The sequence below is a fragment of the Hyperolius riggenbachi genome, chromosome 6, assembly GCF_040937935.1.
Source record: "Hyperolius riggenbachi isolate aHypRig1 chromosome 6, aHypRig1.pri, whole genome shotgun sequence".
Taxonomy (NCBI): domain Eukaryota; kingdom Metazoa; phylum Chordata; class Amphibia; order Anura; family Hyperoliidae; genus Hyperolius; species Hyperolius riggenbachi.
This window is the reverse complement of record NC_090651.1, coordinates 303,360,843-303,382,533: the sequence shown is the minus strand read 5'-3', so window position 1 is coordinate 303,382,533 and position 21,691 is coordinate 303,360,843. Positions and strand designations below refer to the sequence as shown.

Here is a 21,691-nt window from a genome sequence, read left to right as displayed (position 1 = left end):
CCTTCTAGTGAGAGATTGTCTATGTATGTAGAAGGAGCTGCTCCAACAATCATTTTTAGCGTTTAGGGTGTTTCCTACATGCAAATTGAGATTAGGGACATTGGTGTAGCGCTATCTCTAAAGTTATTAATTTTAGGGAATCACAGAGCAATCGCCCCCACAATGCTGCATGCAGCGCATTTGCGATTGATCAAAACCGCTGCAGTGTGAATGTATCCATAGAGATACATTGTAGCAGCGTTTTGCTGGTCGCCGGCGATCAGCAAATCGCTGAAGAATCGCCCCAATGTGAACCAGCCCTCAAAGTGAAAGAGTATCTTAACCTAATTGAGAAATCGTAGCCCCCATCCATGCACTTCCTCAAGCCTACGGGCCCATTCATTCACAGCAACAGCCACTGTTATAGTTTACTCACCCTTCTGCTGCTACCTCCACCTGCTAGAGGGTGCTATACTGTAGTGTAGATAATAGATTTTTAAAAAAGAAGTAATCAGCTTTCCACAGCTGAAGACTCCAAAACAGCTGGAATGATTGAATTGGTGGCATAATGAGTTAAACATTGTACTGGATTGGCCTCAAGGGGAGTATTGTATAGCTCCCAACTGTCCCTCTCTGGGAACTAAATCCCTCTGTTCTTCCTTATTTGTCCTTCTTTCAGGACTCATGTACAGATCTCTGTAAATATATGTATTTTTCTACTGAAAAATGTGCTTAAAGTGGATCCGAGATGAACTTTTATTCATTGCATAATTGTGTTCCTTACATATACAGAGAAAAGTCAAGCGTGCAGCTGCCAAGATGCCACCAGTTTGGCCATATTTCAGAGCTGCAACATCACTGGAGTGGCCAAAAGCACAAGGTGTGCAATACTCAGAGACATGGCCAAGGTAAGAAAGGCTGAAAGACGACCACCACTGAACAAGACACACAAGCTGAAATGTCAAGACTGGGCCAAGAAATATCTCAAGACTGATTTTTCTAAGGTTTTATGGACTGATGAAATGAGAGTGAGTCTTGATGGGCCAGATGGATGGGCCCGTGGCTGGATTGGTAAAGGGCAGAGAGCTCCAGTCCGACTCAGACGCCAGCAAGGTGGAGGTGGAGTACTGGTTTGGGCTGGTATCATCAAAGATGAGCTTGTGGGGACTTTTCGGGTTGAGGATGGAGTCAAGCTCAACTCCCAGTCCTACTGCCAGTTTCTGGAAGACACCTTCTTCAAGCAGTGGTACAGGAAGAAGTCTGCATCCTTCAAGAAAAACATGATTTTCATGCAGGACAATGCTCCATCACACGCGTCCAAGTACTCCACAGCGTGGCTGGCAAGAAAGGGTATAAAAGAAGAAAAACTAATGACATGGACTCCTTGTTCACCAGATCTGAACTCCATTGAGAACCTGTGGTCCATCATAAAATGTGAGATTTATAAGGAGGGAAAACAGTACACCTCTCTGAACAGTGTCTGGGAGGCTGTGGTTGCTGCTGCACGCAATGTTGATGGTGAACAGATCAAAACACTGACAGAATCCATGGATGGCAAGCTTTTGAGTGTCCTTGCAAAGAAAGGTGGCTATATTGGTCACTAATTTGTTTTAGTTTTGTTTTTGAATGTCAGAAATGTATATTTGTGAATGTGGAGATGTTATATTGGTTTCACTGGTAAAAATAAATAATTGAAATGGGTATATATTTGTTTTTTTTAAGTTGCCTAATAATTATGCACAGTAATAGTCACCTGCACACACAGATATCCCCCTAAAATAGCTAAAACTAAAAACAAACTAAAAACTACTTCCAAAAAAGAGTTTTTTGGGTTCATTGAGAACATGGTTGTTGTTCAAAAATAAAATTATTCCTCAAAAATACAACTTGCCTAATAATTCTGCACTCCCTGTAGTTTATAGGGCATTCCTCAAGCCAAATACTTTTTTGTTTTGTTTTAATACACTAATTCCCTATAAACGAAACAAGCCTCACCCACAGCTTCTCCAAAACGCCAAGGCACTCAGACCCATGTAGCAAGGACTTATGGGAGCTCAGTCTGGGCAGGAGGAGGAGGTGGTTACTAGCCAGAGATTTCAAAAGCAGAGGGGAGGGGGAAGTGAATTTTTCACAGGCTGAGGGTTGGAGATGCAGTTGCAGATTACCTGTGTAATGATGACAGAACATGGCCGCTCTCATTGTATCACAGGTATAAATCATCATAAACTGTTGAAGCTGTATGCTGCCAGATTTGCTGTGTAAACTATCTAAACTTTAGATAAGATATATAGACAAGCTACTTGTTATAGTTAGTTTTTCATATCGGAACCACTTTAACTGACTGTAAACTTTATAACCATCAATTAAATGGACATATTACTTATTTTCGAACGTTAAAAAGGAGGAAAAACTAATGATGATAGGGAGGATCAGGGTGGTTTGAATGATAAAACTACAACTTTTGATTCTGAATTGATTGAGATATGCATGGTGAGGGGTGTGATAGGGGCGTGGTTGGAGGTGTGACAGGGGCATGTCTTAAAGTGTGCCTCTTTCTTATCTCAAAAAGTTGGGAGGTATGGTATTGAGTTATTTGAGGTAAAACAGTCCAGACTGTATACTTAATAACTTTACTTAAACAACATAACATCAAAGACCTTCTGCAGATGCACACCCTGTCCATACACCTGACTTTGCCAAGACCATTTTCTAAACAGTCATTGAGTTGAACCAGTGGAATTCAAGTATTCCTTTTTTTGTTGTTTTAAACCTTGCAGTCCTGACCTGAAGCTCTATGTTATAGCAGACCAGAACTCAGAACTTCCTTTTCACTCTAAAAGATAAGCAACAAAATAATAACGTTAAAGAGACTCTGTAATAAAAAAAAAACGCCCCCTGGGGGGTACTTACCTCGGGAGGGGGAAGCCTCTGGATCCCAATGAGGTTTCCCCCATCCCTGTAGCTGCAGGCAATCCAGCGCTGGCTCCCCCGAAGCGTCCCTCAATTCTCGCTCGACAAGCCTGGCCTTCCCTGGCTCCAGTGGGTGGCGCTGTTGCGGCTCTCAGCACAGAAATAGATGGAAATAGCCGATTCCAGTCGGGTCTGCTCTACTGCGCAGGCGTCTTACGCCTGCGCAGTAGAGTACACCCGGCTGGGATCGGCTACTTCGGGCTATTTCCGAGAACAGAGCGACAACTGCGCCTGCGCTGGAGCCGGAAAAGGTAAATATTTACATGCTCGCCGTTCCTGGATCCGCAGCGAGACCACCGTGGGACAGAGGAGGATGGGGGAAACCTCGATAGGATTCAGATGCTTCTTCCTCCGGAGGCGAGTACCCTCCAGGGGCATATTTTTTAAATACAGATTCTCTTTAAAGAAAATCATTTCTTTGTTACAGCTGATACAAAGCCTGCAATACATCTGCAGTGCGTCTACATTCTGCTTTCATGGAAGCAGACATATTGTTAACGTTCTGTATTTACCAATTAGCTCTATGCTGTGGAAGGCAGCTGACACAGCTGAGGGATTAAATTACAATTTATAAGGGGGATATTAGACAGGCTAAACTCTCTAAATACATACAGGGTGCATTTCTCTATGTTTTTTCTTTCCCGTGCAAGAGTTCAAGTCCACTTTAAGACTTTGGTATAGATTTTTTTTTTTTATTATTTTTTACAGCCAAACACTGCTTTACTGTAAAAATGGGGTATCAATTCAGGCTTAGCCTAATGCTGTCAATTCTTTTTTTAACTTTACAGTAAAGAAATATGACATGGTTCAAAATACTGTACAATGATCTGAGTCACCAAAATATGGCAAAAGTCAGCAAGGAAGTTAAGAATGACCTTTTTGGGGAAATTATGCAGCTCTGACGTTCACAGCGAGCTCAGTTGTGAAAATATTTTTCAAGTTTAGTTCCAATTTCAATATTTCGAGCTCCTGGCCAGGATGGATGGCGTAAGCTGCGCCGCTCGGAGTTTCAGGTAACCCCAAGTGACACAACCCTTTCTTTCATAAAAACTCATTTGCGCATAACAAGCTTTCTTGAAAGCCAAACACTTCTCCAAAAATTTCCAACCACAAATGACATCACTTTCTGTGTTGCAAGAATCCGGCAGAACTAAAGATAGAGGTAAGATATCACAGGACAGCTGAGTCGAAGAGGCAGAGCTGGCCCTGGGGATGCTGGGAACTCTCCAAGCCTGATTAAAGCCTAACCTTCCGACTCGGCTATTCCATTGCAAATAACCAAAAGAAGTGTCAATGTTTTCCATAGATTAAATGAGTGGCAAACTTGGAGGAGGTTTGCTGGAAATTATGCATGTGTTCTAGGTTACAGAAAAGATTTAATCCTTTCAGGACCAAAGATGTGCAAGTAAATAGTATAGAGGGACTCCAATAGTGACTAAATAAGCCATAAAAAGGAGTGACAAGAGACTAGGGGCCTGATTCACTAACTGGTGCTAACCTAGTTAGCACGCCTAAAGGCTTTGGGCGTGCTAACCAGGGTGCTACTGTAAGTAGTTAGCACGCACCTAGTAAAATCAGATCGCGTGCAAAGTATCGCACGCAAAACTTTGCACGCGCAAAAGCCAGCCGAAAACGGCGCACCCGATGCGCCTGCGCTGGAGCCGGAAAAGGTAAATATTTACATGCTCGCCGTTCCTGGATCCGCAGCGAGACCACCGTGGGACAGAGGAGGATGGGGGAAACCTCGATAGGATTCAGATGCTTCTTCCTCCGGAGGCGAGTACCCTCCAGGGGCATATTTTTTAAATACAGATTCTCTTTAAAGAAAATCATTTCTTTGTTACAGCTGATACAAAGCCTGCAATACATCTGCAGTGCGTCTACATTCTGCTTTCATGGAAGCAGACATATTGTTAACGTTCTGTATTTACCAATTAGCTCTATGCTGTGGAAGGCAGCTGACACAGCTGAGGGATTAAATTACAATTTATAAGGGGGATATTAGACAGGCTAAACTCTCTAAATACATACAGGGTGCATTTCTCTATGTTTTTTCTTTCCCGTGCAAGAGTTCAAGTCCACTTTAAGACTTTGGTATAGATTTTTTTTTTTTATTATTTTTTACAGCCAAACACTGCTTTACTGTAAAAATGGGGTATCAATTCAGGCTTAGCCTAATGCTGTCAATTCTTTTTTTAACTTTACAGTAAAGAAATATGACATGGTTCAAAATACTGTACAATGATCTGAGTCACCAAAATATGGCAAAAGTCAGCAAGGAAGTTAAGAATGACCTTTTTGGGGAAATTATGCAGCTCTGACGTTCACAGCGAGCTCAGTTGTGAAAATATTTTTCAAGTTTAGTTCCAATTTCAATATTTCGAGCTCCTGGCCAGGATGGATGGCGTAAGCTGCGCCGCTCGGAGTTTCAGGTAACCCCAAGTGACACAACCCTTTCTTTCATAAAAACTCATTTGCGCATAACAAGCTTTCTTGAAAGCCAAACACTTCTCCAAAAATTTCCAACCACAAATGACATCACTTTCTGTGTTGCAAGAATCCGGCAGAACTAAAGATAGAGGTAAGATATCACAGGACAGCTGAGTCGAAGAGGCAGAGCTGGCCCTGGGGATGCTGGGAACTCTCCAAGCCTGATTAAAGCCTAACCTTCCGACTCGGCTATTCCATTGCAAATAACCAAAAGAAGTGTCAATGTTTTCCATAGATTAAATGAGTGGCAAACTTGGAGGAGGTTTGCTGGAAATTATGCATGTGTTCTAGGTTACAGAAAAGATTTAATCCTTTCAGGACCAAAGATGTGCAAGTAAATAGTATAGAGGGACTCCAATAGTGACTAAATAAGCCATAAAAAGGAGTGACAAGAGACTAGGGGCCTGATTCACTAACTGGTGCTAACCTAGTTAGCACGCCTAAAGGCTTTGGGCGTGCTAACCAGGGTGCTACTGTAAGTAGTTAGCACGCACCTAGTAAAATCAGATCGCGTGCAAAGTATCGCACGCAAAACTTTGCACGCGCAAAAGCCAGCCGAAAACGGCGCACCCGATGCGCCTATAAAGGCGCATTGGATGCGCCCTAAATGTCGCACCTATGCAACATTTAGGGCGCCTTTATAGGCGCATCGGGTGGGCCTATTCATTTTGCGCACACCGGGCTTTGCACGTGATACTTTGCGCGTGAGCAAAGTTTGTTTAGGCGTGATAAAGGGCTTTTCACTTTACCACTGTAGAAAATATAACTAGAGGAAGCCATTCAAAAAAGGTGTCATGTTGGGAATACATCTTGAGATTTTTTGGCAGATAGATGGCTCGAAAGATAATTTCCAACAGGTCCAATCTGATTTCAATCGTTTTTCTGATCGATTTTCTCATAGAAGTGAATGGAAATCAATCAGAAAAACGATCGGAAAATCGATTGGCCAATTAATCTGCTAAAAGAACTCATTGTGTATTCCCAGCATTACAGGTTGCTTGTAGTGATGACCAAGGTGGTGGGATTTCATTGGTGGGATGACCACATATAGTGCCATAAACCCAATCAGAAGTCAGCCTCTCCAGCACAGCCTTTCACAGGTTTGTATTTTTGTAGCAGTCACTGTACCCTGCCAATGAGGCGTTTTGCAGCTTTGGTCTGGCTTCCAACTTGGGGCTGAGGTCTGCTGGCTCCATGTTGTGTTTCTCTCTCTATGACGAGGAGAAGAAGATCCTCAACATTTTAAGGTGTGTTCTGAGCTATTTCCTGTAGATGGAAGGTCTGAATGTCTCCTGGGCGTTATGATGTTCATTAAGCATTTTCAAGGTGCTCCTATTTAAGTTGGTTAAGGGGTTTGAGCTCAAGAAATGGATGAAAGACATGACCCATAATATTCGTAAGACTCAATGCCATCTGAAAGTCGAGTATGAGTGCCAGTGTGATGGCCGCCGTAGAAATCCATTGTAGGTATGCCTCATGTTACCTGCCATTTTCCTGACACAGCAAACGTAAAGAAGACACCAACATTAAACGCTAGTGTGAATTTAGCCTTATTGTTATAAGCCTCCAGAAAAGACAGGAGACTGCCTGAAGTGGCTTTGTGTGGAAGCCGGTGCTGGAGTTTGGCCCCTCCCCAAAATAAAAGATTTGGTGGTTTTTCCAGGCCCACAAAATCAACTCTGGGTTTTGCACCGGGAAAGGGACTCCTGGGGGATGTAGTGAGTTGAGCATCATGCTGAGATCAGCAAGAGAGTACCTCCATTTTGTTTTGAACCAGAAACAAGGTAAAAGTGGAGATATTTTGTTGGGATGTTAGAACAATGTCTCCTGCATTGACTAAATATGATGTGTTGGTACTGATGATCCCACACGGCAATCACAAATGCTCAGCCTCCTGTCAGATGTGTTTGGAGCATAGTTCCACCCTCTTGCAGAAAATGGCTTTTTCTAAATCAGATATAAAAAAAAAAGGCAGAGAACCTGACTGATACTGTGCTCCAGTGACTCTTATTACACAAACGACGTGCCGGGCATTATAACTTTTCAGTATTAGCGTACCTCTTGAGTTTTTCATGTACAGCAAAGGTGCACTTTAAAAGTATTATTTTTTCAATTTACAGTTGCAAACAATTAATCGAATTCAGATAGATCTCTGCGCACAAGATCAAAAGCAAGTATTGGATGGCTGTGATCATCAGGCCCTCGGACCGTACTGCACTAAAAACAGACATAATTCTGTATTGGAAATCATTTCATGGACTCGGGCACACTTCTGAAAACTATTGCCTTTGAACACACCTCATTGCTGTATCCACAAATGCAAGACACTGCAAAGAACAATCCATATATAAACATGATCCAAAAACATTATTGCCTTCTCTGGTAGATGTTTCCTTGAGTGAGTAGAAATTGTCCCATAGTCCAGTGTTCCCCAACCCTGTCCTCAGGGCCCACCAACAGTGCATGTTTTGTAGAAATCCACAGAGGTAGATTATTAGCACTGGTGAGACACTAATTACCTCATCTGCGCATGTTTGTGGTTTCCTGCAAAACATGTACTGTTGGTGGACCTTGAGGACATGGTTGGGCAACTCTGCCATAGACTATCTACAGTTCAAGAAGCTGTCATCTCCTATTTCCAGAAAACAGGGCTCCAAAACTGCCAACAATGTCATGAATGTAGCAGTAAACGAGAACACTACTTTACTTCAGTCATTTCTACGCTTTACATGTCAAAAACTTGCCTCAACTACTTGAAAACAGACCTTGTTTTACGTTAGTAAAGTTTAAATTGGAAGACCTGTAAGTCTCTGTATTCTCTGTAATTAGAATAAAGTACATCATTCAAGTTATGACTTTACTGTAAAGTCTGTACAAAAAAAAAGGTGTTTTACAAGTTACTGTAAAGTCTGCCCATATAAGCCGGACTTTCAGAAGCTAGAAGACTACCTGCCAAGCCATTAAATGACACATTCCATGTCCTTAGGCATCCATACAGATTAGGAATGACATACAGCCCCGGACTACCTCTACAGTCTCCATCACCACCTTCCTCTGATCGTAAAGTGTAATCTTCCACAGAGCCCTTTAAAGGAAATGAAATGGACCTTTATATTGCATATGAATTAATAGTCCCATCTGTGCTGCAATGTACACAAAAGTACAAGCCGCTGTGGATCTGGCAAAGATTAGCGTATTACCAATCGCAGGGTTCTAATAAAAAGACCAGACAGAAGCTGCTAAACTCTTTAAAAACATTGGATGGCCCTAGTTCTGTGGAGTTTACCATTTAATAGAGGAGCCAGATTAATCTGCTTGTGTTTCTGGGTTCTGCTGAATTCCAAATACAAGATAAGGAAGCGACGTTTGGACACGCTGAAAGCAACACGGATCACGTAGCTATTTTAAGCACTTGGTATTCCTGTCTGCTTTATTGAAGGTTAGTCAACGCTATATTATGTTTGTTTCATTAGAAGGCGGAAGAGTCACCTAGTGTCTTTCGGGCTTTTAGTATTGAGAAGAAAGTTCTGTAACTTATAGCAACCAATCTGATTCCGGTCAAATGTACTTCCTGATTGCTTGCTTTGGGCTACTGGATATTTCACATCATAACTGCTTTGTACAAGGCATGCAGCCTAATTAAAGCCCCACTCCTGGCATTGGTGGTGTGACAGTAGCCCCTGCAACCCTTGCCTTTGCAGGGGGGGGGGGGGGCAGTAGATTGCAGTGCTGTACCATGTAAATAGACGGCGATTTCACCGTGTAGCAGTCTCTAAGTGGCGATCACCGCTGGGAGACTGATGACGGAGGCACGCAATCTCCTGCAAAACTCTGCCCCAGGACTTCACACCAATTAGCATGGAGTGGTCCTGGGGCTGCTGCCACCGCGTTCACGCCAATCGGCATGGAGCAGCCGGCAAGGGATTAAGTTCTGTGACAGGATGTGTCTTTGGTACTTCTTGGGCAGCCTTCAGAAGAACTCATGTCCCCAAGTGCTTCCGAACATGGGCACATCTGTACTGCACATGCACAAGCCCGGAATCGCACATGCGCAGTACAGATGGGCTCGTCTTCAGAAGTATTCGAGGAGGCGTGTACATTTCCAAGGCTTCCCAAGTGGTGCTGAAATGGTGGGACTGGGAAGGCTCTATGGGATCCAGACCCCTACATACTGTAGGTAAGTATCTAACCTGAAGTGAGTTCTCTCATTCACATCAACTTTAAAGAGGATCTGTAAGAAAAAAAGTGCCCCTATGGGTACTTACCTCAGGAGGGGGAAGCTTCTGGATCCTAATGAGGCTTCCCCCATCCCTCCAATCCAGCGCTGTCAGCTGCCGTAGATTCGCCGGGGCTCCAGGATCATAACAATCCTGTGTGAGATTCGTGCAGGCACAGTAATGGCTTCCCTTTGAGCTCATATGGAAATAGCTGAGCCCAATTGGATCTGCTCTACTGTGAAGGCGCACCGTGTCTGCGCCTGCACAGTAGAATTGATCCGATCGGGCTCAACTATTTCTGCCTGAGCCCCTAGGAAAACTGATACTGTGCCTGCATGAGGCTGACACAGGAATGTTATGATTCTGGAGCCTTGGCGGATCTTCGGCGGCTGACAGCACTGGAACGGAGGGTCGGAGGAAGCCTCATTAGGATCCTGAGGCTTTCCTCAACCAAGGTAAGTACCCATAGGGGCACTCTTATTTCTTACAGAACCTCTTTAATAACCAAGAATTTTGATGCACAAATTGCTGTAGGGGTGTCCACTGGATCTATTTACTCACTGACCATCTCTACTAAAGATGTGAGTATTCTCTCTTGTCTAAACAATCATCTACCACCAGTATTTTTCCAGCAGCGCTTCCAAAAATCTCCTAGTTATATATACGAATATCAGCCAACTTGATTCACCACAGTGTAATCACACTACATCTCCTAGCGCACGGATGGGAGTGGCTTAGAAACGTTATGTGATTACACTGTGGTGAATCAAGTTGGCTGATATCTGTTGTATAATTTAGAGACTTTTGGAAGCGCTACTGGAAAAAGACTGTTTGAAAGGCTTGTGCTCCTGAAAATTGCAAAAACAGAAAGGTCTCCACCTGGATTTGAAGCTTAAAAGCTCGACTTTATTGCATCACAGGATTAAACACAACCTTTCAGCACACAAGCCTTTGACAAGTGCGCACTTGACAAAGGCCTATGAGCCGAAACGTTGTGCTTTTAATGCTCTTATGCAATAAAGTCAAATTTTTGAAGGGAGTCTGAAGCAAAAATGAAAACAAAAAACTGATACTTACCAAAGAAGAGGGAAGGTTCTGGGTCCTATAGAGGCAGAGCGTACGAGAGGAATTGGCACAGGAGACTTTGTTGCAGGATACAGCCGTTATATATGGCTTATCCTGTTCCTGCACAAATTCCCATCGACGTTAAATACTATTCCCCCTCCAGGCCGCAATGGATGGTGCGGAATGAAATAATTCAGCTTCCAGCAATTGCTGGAGGCTGAATTATAGTGTTTTATAAGTAACTTCAGCTCCGTCTTCTGACGGCGCTGAAGTTAATCACTGCTGTGCCCAAGTCTCCTGCGCTGGAATGAAAGTGTTCGTCTATAGAGCCTTCCTACTCCCCATGGGTCAAAGACTGCTCGCTTCTGCTGGGGGTGGGCTTCGGAAGTCTTCGGGAGCATTCGAGCTCCCGAAGTCAGGCCGCTCTATACTGTGCACGTGAGAGTCCGCGTCCCTTCCCTCCCCGCTGATTGGAGGGAAGGGACGCAGGTGGGGACCGGAGATATGGAGGAGACGGGGGAGCGCCGAGAGTGACAGATCCAGAGGTAAACAGCCGGCTGCGACGCGCTGCGTGTAGACAGCTCGGCGTATGATTTATGGGGGTCAAGCAGAGCGCAAGAGGGCCTGTGGGTGGATCGGTACAGCAACAGAGGCTGGGCAGTATATGCAGACTAAGCCTCTGTGTGCAATTAGCGTTCTTAGAACCCACCTCGGGTTCTCTTTAAAGGTGGCCATACATGGTACAATTTTTCAATTAGATAATTTAGTTCGATTATTCCATTAGATCGAATATAAAGATTTTTCCAGCATGTCCGATCATTTTTCCCGAAAAAACGGGATAATCGTTCAAATTTCTTGATCGAAAAAAAAAATATTTTCAACTTTCATTCAATTCGATCATTTAGATCGAATAAACGGGAAAATCAAACGTTTTTATTGTACCGTGTATGGCCACCATAAGAGGGATTTTATGATACATTGTGAAAATTTCACCTTGGAGAAAACTCAGGAGAAAAAGTGAGTTGCATATGGGCCCTGGGTCTTTTCTGCAATTTTGAGACATATCCTTGCACCGTGCTAGGTCCAGATGCTGACTGGTTGACTCCCTGGTATGACATAGCACCAAGAGGCAGTTGAACAATTAAATAATCTGCTATCATGATAGGGTTGTGCTCCTGAACCAACAGGACACCTAGTGTAGACAGAGAGTTTTATCTGTGGTGCAGTTTACATATACTCTGCTGTTAAACAATTATCTATACTCCTCATCACCTGTGCCTGATAAATCCCCAGGGATTGTTTTGTACATAGCAATTAGCAAACAGCACTTTTTTTTTAAATTGGTAAGTGCCTATTTCCACTGTCTCGCATATGATTTGCGTATGGCTGTGGACATGTTTTTAATTAGAAATTGTGAAACCGCATGCATTTTTATGCGTGTTTTATGCGCATTCTGAAAGTGAATTTTCGCATCCAATCTTTAATCTCCATAGTAACATGACATCACTGTGACTACACATGAATCAGGAAGAATCATGTTAGATGGGAAACCGCATACTATAAAAAAGTGAAAATTCGCATTGGCATCCTGAACCACTGACTTTCATTAATCGCGATTCACATGCAAGACAGTGCGTGGTGCTAAAATCTGCAGCATGCAGTCCATATTTTTTCCTGCATCACAGTGCATTTGGAAAAACGCATGCAATGGAAACGACTCCATTGAATGGATTGGTTTCTGGGTAGGAACACACTAGGCAGAAATGCTATGTTTGTGTCCTGCAATGTGCGTTTATCTTGCTGGTCTTGCTACATATTTTTCCAAAACGCATGTAAAACGCACATAATGAAAGTCAATGGTGACACAGAGGTATTGCGTTTTTGTGTGTGTTTTTTTATGCGTTAAAAAAAAAAAAAAAAAGTTTGATGATGTATTTCTGATTCCTGTTGACTCACTAGTGGTTTGCATAAAATGCATAAAAAAAAAAAAACGCATGCAAAACGCATATGTGATTTATATATGCGAACCGCAAACACATTAAAACGCACACAAGATGCAAGAAAAATGCATGTGCGGAACAAAAACGCAAACGCACTAAAAACGCACAAAAGTATATATAGCAAAACGCTACTTTTACCGCACTGCCTAGTGTGTTCCCACCCCCAGGATATACGCATATGCGAATTTGCCTAGTGTGTTCCTACCCTTAAAGAGAACTCGAGGTGGGATTTACAAATCCTAATTGCGCACAGAGGCTGGTTCTGCATATAATACCCAGCCTCTGTTGCTATATTATCTCCCCCCAGGCCCCCCCCCCCCTGCGCTGTGCCCCCCAAAGTAAACCGCCGTGCTAGCAACACACAGCGCGTCGCAAGCAGGCTGTTTACATGTACGCTGTCACTCTCCGCCGCTCCCCCGCCTCCTCTATGCCACCGCTCCCCGTCCGCGTCCCTTCCCGCTGATTGTGTTAATGCGAATATTTGCATAGAAATTTCAAACTCAGTGGAAATGGGTCCTTGATATTCGATTGGGAGAGGAAGAATGGACACAGGCGAGCTGGAGACAATACAGGACACTCCCAGTGTTACTGGAAATGAGGCTTGCTGAGACCATGGAATGGTGATTTCAGATCAATGGAAATTAGCATTTACATGTTTCTTTTTATCTTAGTTATGTTCTATTTACCTTGTGCAGAGGCCTGGAACCCACTAAAAATTGCTGCAGCGCTGTGTGCAGCGATTCCTAGTACCATAACGATCGTGTTTCCCACACAATTAACGATTTTCATTTTTTTTTAAAAATAAACTTTATTATACTACTTACCACCAGGTGTCAAATGTCCAGCCTCCGTCCACAGTCGTGCCACCAAAGGAAGAGGTCATAGGTGCTTGTCTAGAACCATTCAGAGAAGCACCTGTGACCTCTTTTTTTGGGGGGACGGGCTATGGCGGAAGCAGGAAATCCAGATACCTGGTGAGTATAACAAAGTTTATTTAAATTGTAATCGCTTGGTCCCCCCACAGCTCTTGAAAATCACTTTTCAAAGTAATTTTGCAGCACTTGCGCTCAAAATGCTGCAAGTCCTGCGATTACTACTAATCGCAATCGCACTAGTGGGCTTCCAACCACTTACTTTCATTGGCAAAGCATTTTTGGGAATCACCAGCGATTGTCAATGATCCCAAAATGCCCCAGTTGGTCCAATCCCACATTGCACAAAAAAAGTTCCACTTAGCAGAACGAAACCAAATGGATCCCAATGGTTACACAGAACCTATGCAAAGCAATAGGATCTGTTCACATAAGTCCGTTCGTATCAGATCCATTTTGTCACTCCCAGTGAACGGAATGCAAGTATAGGGAGTCTGCGGATCCGTCAGATGTGCCGTGGGTATACCAAACGGAAGGCAACAAGTAACAGAACAGAACACAAGGATGAAAAACTGATGCCCATTGTTAACAACTGATCCATTTGAAACTGAAAATGGATCAGTTTTTACGGGATCACTTTTTGATCTGTGCAGTGTGAACCAAGCCTCATAGAAAAACAAGGGAATTGTCCAGTTTTCATAACCGTCTAACTGATGACGATACTGCAGGAATCAGAGAGGCTGGGAACACACTAGGCAGTGCCGGAAACGTAGCGTTTTGCTGCATATGCGTTCGGGTGTTTTTCCTGCATTTTGTATGCGTTTTAATGCATTTGCGGTTTGCATATATAAATCACATATGCGTTTTGTATGCGTTTTTTAATAAGTTTTATGCAAATCACTAGGATGTCAACAGGGAGGGGAAATACATCAGCAAACTTCGTTTTTTTAAAAATGCATATAAAAGTGAATGCAAAACGCACTAAAACGCAATACCTCTGTGTCACCATTGACTTTCATTAGGTGCGTTTTTTATGCATTTTTGAAAAACATGCAACAAAACCAGCGTTTTTGAAAACCCACATTGCAGAACGCAAGCATATGCGTTTTTTCATGCGGCCCATTGACTTGTATTTTGTACGTTTTCCGTTTTTGCCGAGTGCGTTCCCAGCCAGACACAAATGAGTACTGCAGTTCCTGGAACCACAATCACCATCGCTGCTGGGGCAACCAACCTAAATCTCTGGTTTTATTTTCCCAGAATAGGTTGGAACGTGAGAGGAAACCTGACCAGTTGCCAGGAACTGCAGCTGTAGGGCCCCTTTGTTCCGGAGGACCCCCTGCACAGTAAGGCTGGGTGGGTGGGGGGGGGGGGCGCTAGGCCTGAAAGATAAATCGATTTTAAATCGAAATCGTGATCACCAAGATCACAATTTCAGAATCGTCAAAGTGGCAAATATCGCAATCATGTCATTTCCACATGGGGAGGTTTGAAGAAGCGCCTTCAAACTTTTCCAAAGTCCCAGCGCGTGCGGCCCGCAGTATTGGACATACTTTCCGTCCTCTATCGCCCTCTGCCGGATTTTGTGCTTGGGCAAAATTCTGAGTTCCTGTAAGTCACATGACATACAGGAAGTATTCTGTGCATTTGAGCCTGCAAGAAGTGGATAGACGGGCATCGATGGACTCGTGCTGGAAGCTATGTCCAGAACGGATGCAGCTTGGGGCACAGAGAGAGACACAGAGGGGGCACAGAAGCACAAAGGGGGCAAGAGAGAGACTCAAAGGAGGCATGAAGAGGCAAAGGGGGCACAAGGAGAGACAGGGGGACAGAGGGGGAACAAACAGGCACAGAGGGGGGAACACAGCTTAATTTGAAGGAGATCGTGAATCGAATTGAAATCGCAATTCCGGACAGAAATCGCTCAATTCATTTTTTTCCTAAAATCGTTCAGGCCTAGGGGGCGCTATGCTGGAAAGGGTAACAGCCAGGACGGGGGGGGGGGGGGGGGGGGGAGTTGCGGCGGACGGCGGGGAGGGAGTTCGTCGTCCCTCACCTGGGTCCCCCCTTCCCCGCACCCCCTCCAGCTAGTTTATGCTTAAAATACTTTAAAAACCAATGTTATAAAGCAAGCGGTGGGTGCGGAACTTACTTTCTTCCGTTCTACCACTCGCCGCGTCACTTCCTAATGCCGCCTTCTGTACTTCATTGGGTGGCATACAGGAAATGTTGCGGCTAGCGGCGGAGCGCAAGGAGGTAAGTTCCCCGCTCGCCGCTTGCTTTATAACATTGATTTTTAGGCACACAGGGACGTTACAGGTGCACATTAGTGCAGCCTGTAACGCTCCCCCAACGCACAGCACTGTAACACAAGTGGGCTGTTCACACTGCCCACGTTGCGTTACATTGTAACGCAGCAAAGTGCTGCATGCTGTGCGTTCTACGCGGCTAAGCCGCGTTAGACTGTTTGCACATGCTCAGTCATGTTGGGGAGGAGGGGAGAGCGGCCGGGCACATAGCTAATTAATATTCACTGCACTCAGTGACGTCCAGTGTTTACTTCCTGGAGCGGCCGCGCTGTGCGGCGATTGGCCGGGCGGGACCACGTGATGCCGCATGCGTCCAAGAGTACGCATCACGGCATCACGGACGCCAGAGTGAGCTGCACAACGCGGCTCACTCCGACGTCTACACCAGAGAGCACCAGGCGTTGCGTAAGGGGCACGTTATGTGCCCTATAACGTCCCCTAAACGCAATGTCCTGGTGTGTAACTAGCCTTAAAGTATTTTAAGCAGAAACTAGTTGGAGGGGGAGCGGGGACCCAGGTGCAACCCCCACGTCCTGGCTGCTACCCCCTCCAGCATGGCGGCCCCCTCCCCACCCACAGGCAGGGCTGGGACACAGAAAACAGATACGTTACTGTGTCCAAAACGGTCTGTGTAGAGGGGGATCCATTTTCCTATTGCCTGCCACTACTCCTACTTGTATCAGGATCCATATGCGGTCCGTGAAAATGCAGCAAACGCAGACGGATCCGTTTTTTGTTTGGGTAAAGACTGCTATTTTAAACATTGCTATCCGTGGCTCCGGTTTTGATCAGGTTTGAAAAACTGCGCCACGGATACGGTTCCGGACCTAGTGTGAACCTAGTCTAAGGTCGCATTCGCAGTGGGACGTTATGGTCGCACGTTATAAAGTCTTATAACGCAGCTTACCGCACTGCAATGCTAACCCTATGGGCCGTTCACAGTGCGACGTTAAAGTCGCGTTAAACAAATGTTGCGCTGTGGTAGCTCACTGCTTGCAGTGCGTTACCTCTTAACGCAGACACATTGCGACTTTAACGTCGCATTAAACCGCAACCTCCCACTGTGAATACAGCCTAATGCTGGGCATACACGGGTAGATAGTTTGTTATTAATCAAGCCGCTGATGGCGGTATCTATGTATCATTATGTAAGGCTATGGCTGAGTAAATAAATATAATTCCATATTAATTGGAAATAATTAGCAGCCACGAAAAAGTGAAAATTGAAGTGTCAGGGGTCCCAGCCTGGTACACACGTCCAATGTTGATTGGCCAATAACTTACGAATTTTACCTCAGCCATGTAGTAGGAGAGCTGACCTGCACAATCTGCTCGTAGTATTCAATATCTGTTGACACTCATACTACATGGAGGTGGTAAAATTGGTCAGTGATTGTCCAATCAATATTGGATGTGTATTCCAGGCAAAAGCCTGGTACACAATTCCAATTATAATGGGCCAATCACTGACCACCAATTTTACCACCACCGTGTAGTATGAGGGTCAACAGATATTGAATACTACGAGCAGATTGTGCAGGTAAGCTCTCCTACTACATGGCTGTGGTGAAATTGGTCAGTGATTGGCCAATAATAATTGAAAGTGTGCACAAGACTTTATATATATGTCAGCAATATTGCATACTACATACACTTCCGGTGAATAAGTAACCCGTGAAAATGCAACCTTGCACTTTTTTTCTAACAATTTGCACTCTAAAGGTGCGTACACAGATGCGACTATAGTCGTTTGAAACTATCGTTCCCCGATAGTTTCAAACGATGATCGTTTTAAAAAAAGCAGCCAACGACCATTAAGTCTAACGACGGATGAGCTAGATCGTCAAAAACGAACGATCTAGCTTGGCGGATTTTTTCCAACGACGATCGTTTGCAAAAGTAGTACATCGTTGGAAACGGTCGTTCGTACTAGGCTTGACATGCGCATTTTTCTATTTCTCCATGGAACATTTTATTTTTATGCGCAATCACAATAGTCGCTTTACGTGATGTAACGTTCGTTCTAACGATCAGATCGTTACACACCTTTAAAAGCTAACTTTACTTAGATCGTTCTTTCGTCAATTAAAAGTTTGTTCGTCGTTCACAACAAACGATCGTTGTCGCATGTGTGTACGTAGCTAAACACAAAACTTAAATCTGACCACAAGATGCGATTGCAAGCTCCTTTGACAATAACTATAATATCTATTTCTAAGTTGGTTTAAATCTAGGTAGTTTGAGATATAAGAAGCCTATATAAAATGTGACGGCATGCCCTCCATAATAAAACGTGCAGAATTGTCCGAGGACCTGAATGCAAACACTTAAAAGAGGGATTGGAAACAGCGCATGTGGAGTAATTCCTAGCAACCGTTTTCACCTTCCATCAGTTCAGCACAATGACAGTGGTTGCTGATTGGTTGCTATGGGAAATTACTGGTCCACTTATCTTTTTGGTTTTTAAATGAAGACAAATTCATCTGCATGTAAAATCTGATTGGAAGCTTTTCAGACACACCAACAAACAAACAAAAAAAGAACCACCCTTTCATTTTGCAACAAAGTCTACCTACCTACTTGTTTCTGACCCAGCATTGGGGTCTAAATGTGTTAGGTTATGAAAAGCACATATTAAATATCACTGCATGTCTTGCATGATGGAGATGACTTGTACCTTTGACGACATGGGAAAGCCTCAATACATGAATATTTAAATTATATAAAGAGAGCAGGAGGGCAGTAACCCATGGCAACCAAATTTTACACTTCGAAAGTTCAGCACAACCAAAGCAACAAACAACTGTTGTTCATCGTTTGTTATTAAATAAAGTACAAAACAGGTTGCAAGCTTTGCATTCAAAAAGTGTACATTTTGTAACAATATCAGCCTGCATAATTCTAAGCTTACCTCTATACAAGTGAACAGAATAAAAGTATTTTTTAAACCCTGCTGTTTGATGAAAAATTGTCTTGCGCTCTCGCCTTGCAGCACTAGATCCGGATTCAAATCCTAGGAAGGCTGTCTGCATAAAATGTATATACTTTTCCTGTGTTTGGGTGGGTTTCCTCTGGGCATTCCAGTTTCCTCCAACATATAAATATACTTGCTCGTTGCCTTTCTCTTGGCTTGTCTGTTGTAGGGGCATTACATTGCGAGCCCCAATGAGGAATAGTAAAGATGTACATACACTTATCGATTTTTTTCTATCAATTTCCGGTAGATTGTACCGAATCTTTGAGAAATCGATGACCCAACCTGCTAGCCCAATCGATCATCAGATCAACTTTCAGCCAAAATCAATCGAAGATATCGATCGATCAGTGGGGAGCATCGGCAGATCGATGGCCCATATCGGCGCACTGCACCGAACAGTGCAACGCTACAGTTCCATAGCTTTTTAATCAAGTTCATGCTGAAATCTATTTTAAAAAAAATCTATGAGCAGTGTGAGGAAGAATTCAATGACATAGGTTCCTCTCTGATCAGATTCTGATCTGAGAGGGATATATGTTTTGGCCACATCCAGTAGTATATGGCTAACTTTATAGTGTTGTGAATAGTTTGATATACTCTGCAAAGTGCAGCAGAAAAAAATGTCATCACTATATAAATGCTTAATAATAATAATAGTTGATATTATTATGCTTCTGCGGACCAAGATGAAAGTAGTAGTGCCCAGAGCAAGCATGCAGTAACCATTGGCAACTAAATGTCACCTCTTATTAGTAGAATGCAATCAAAACAATACAAACCTGAATTCTGGGTAGCACAGTGGCTAGCATTCTTGTCTAGTAGATTAATCCTGGGGACACACGATGCATCCCTTCCGATCGTAGGGTGATAAGACAGGAAGTCGTACTGTGTGTACATGTCCAAATTTCCCCCGATCGATAAAGGGAACGATTTTCCGATGATCACTTTGCAATACCAATCCCTTTCTGGATGATAAACAGGTCTGAAATGTTGTAAATAATCACCCGATTCCCATCGATCGGACAGGAAATTGCATCGTGTGTTCCCAGCATTAGAGTCTCATGTTCAATTCCCGACCAAAACACTCCATGCGTATATTTTTTGTATGTTCTCTACATGTTAGCATATCTCAAAAACACACTGGTGGTTGCGTTGGCATCCTTCCAAACTGCCCCCAGCCCGCGGTCGAGACATTAGATTGTGAGCCTCTCGGCGGGACATTTAGTGACACGAATTGCAGAATTACACCATAAAGCGTTGTGGAAAATGTCAGCGCTATACAAACACTTAATGACAACAAAGACTCATTCATAAAAATACTTCTTTTGGAGGGTAGCAGAGGGAGGTTGTTTTCTGCAAGGCTGCACTTCTAAAAAACAAGGCAAACTTCTACAGATCTTATAATTAAGGGATATACTGAATACTTTTCTGATCCAGGGGATACACTGAATACTTTCATAACCAAGGGATAGACTCTACACAGCTGTAGTCCCACTAGCAAGTGGAAGAAGTGGCAGATAACAACAGCAAGTTGCAAGATGTAAACTTTTGGCAGTGTTGTGTTATCTGGTACACAATGTGTGGGAGGGAGGGGGAGCTTGGAAATGCTCAGCGCAAAACATGTAACAATAATCAGAGGATGAATGGAGGTAAGGAAAAAAACAAACAAACAAAGAAAGTAACTCACCTACAACCACTCTCTCTCTAGCTTCTCTCCATTCAGCGCCAGCAGCTGTTATGAGCGACCTGGAAAATCACATGCAACATGATGCATATGTTGATGCAAACAGTGTTCGGCCGAAACGTGAGCTAAAATGATTTTTTTTTTCAATCTTTTTATCTTCTTAATACCTAGACTGCTTTTTTTTTTAAATCAACACACAGCCGTGGGGGGTTTATTTGTACTGGATGCAAATATGAATCCGAGGATAAAGGCTATCTGCTTGTCTGCAAAAGTAGCGGGGGTTCTGCATTCTTCAAGCAATTTTCCCATTGGAAGTCCGATCCCACTTTAGCACATTGAAAGCTGTACTTTTTGAAGGGGGAGGGGATGGTTTTTTTTTTCATAGTGTATGTGTGTGGGGTTTAGTTTTTTTTCTGTTTTGCAAAGCTGCTATTGGTTAAAGGGGAGGTCCGCTGTGCGTGGAGTGTGTTTGCTTGGCTGCGAGGCAGCCCCAGTCCGTCCTCCCTTCGCCCCGCTCAGCCCACCCAGTCCCTCCTCCCCTCTCCCCGCTCAGCCCCTCCCCCCTCCCTCTCTATTCCTGGAAGTGCTGAGGGTGATGTTGGTAAAGGGGTGGACTTGTAATGCTCTATCTCTTTTTTATTCTCTTTCCCTGCAGTGCAAATGTTATTACAAACACAAGCTGAAATGATAACAGGAAGTCCACCCCCCCTTCAGCACCACCAGGATTTTTTTTTCTATATATCTCTCCTAATAATCTTATTAACGCTTTAATTATTGGAAACGGTTTGTATAGATCGCTAAACTGCTGCCCCCCTGTCCCGCACTGGACCTCTATGAGAGAGTGTTGATCCGAGTTCAGTGTGAAGTCATTGATGGGATGATTTTATAGCTGTTTATTGTAATACACGTTTGATAGGATGGTATATGAAATTAATTATGCAAGAAAAAAAGTTTTGCTGAATTCATTTGAGTTTGGGCAAATGAGAAAGCAAAATGTCTGCTGAGTGTTCCTAGGAGCTCAGCAATCTGTAACTGTCTGGGCAATCTGGAGCCATTAGGATCGGTACATATGATGCAATTTCCCGTCAGATTGACAGTCAAATCAATCATTTCTGACAGATCCAATCT

General features: G+C 43.7%; 1 protein-coding gene across 2 annotated transcripts in view; it reads right to left on the bottom strand.

Moving 5' to 3' along the window:
* The window catches only part of LOC137522823 (suppressor of cytokine signaling 3-like), a 69,167-nt gene extending 48,196 nt beyond the window's left edge, over positions 1-20,971 (bottom strand). For both annotated transcript variants that reach the window (XM_068242927.1, XM_068242928.1), the window contains exon 1: positions 20,567-20,971. The gene's annotated coding sequence lies outside the window, so the exon portion shown is untranslated. The remainder of the gene's footprint in view (positions 1-20,566) is intronic.
* Between the last annotated feature and the right edge of the window lie 720 nt (positions 20,972-21,691).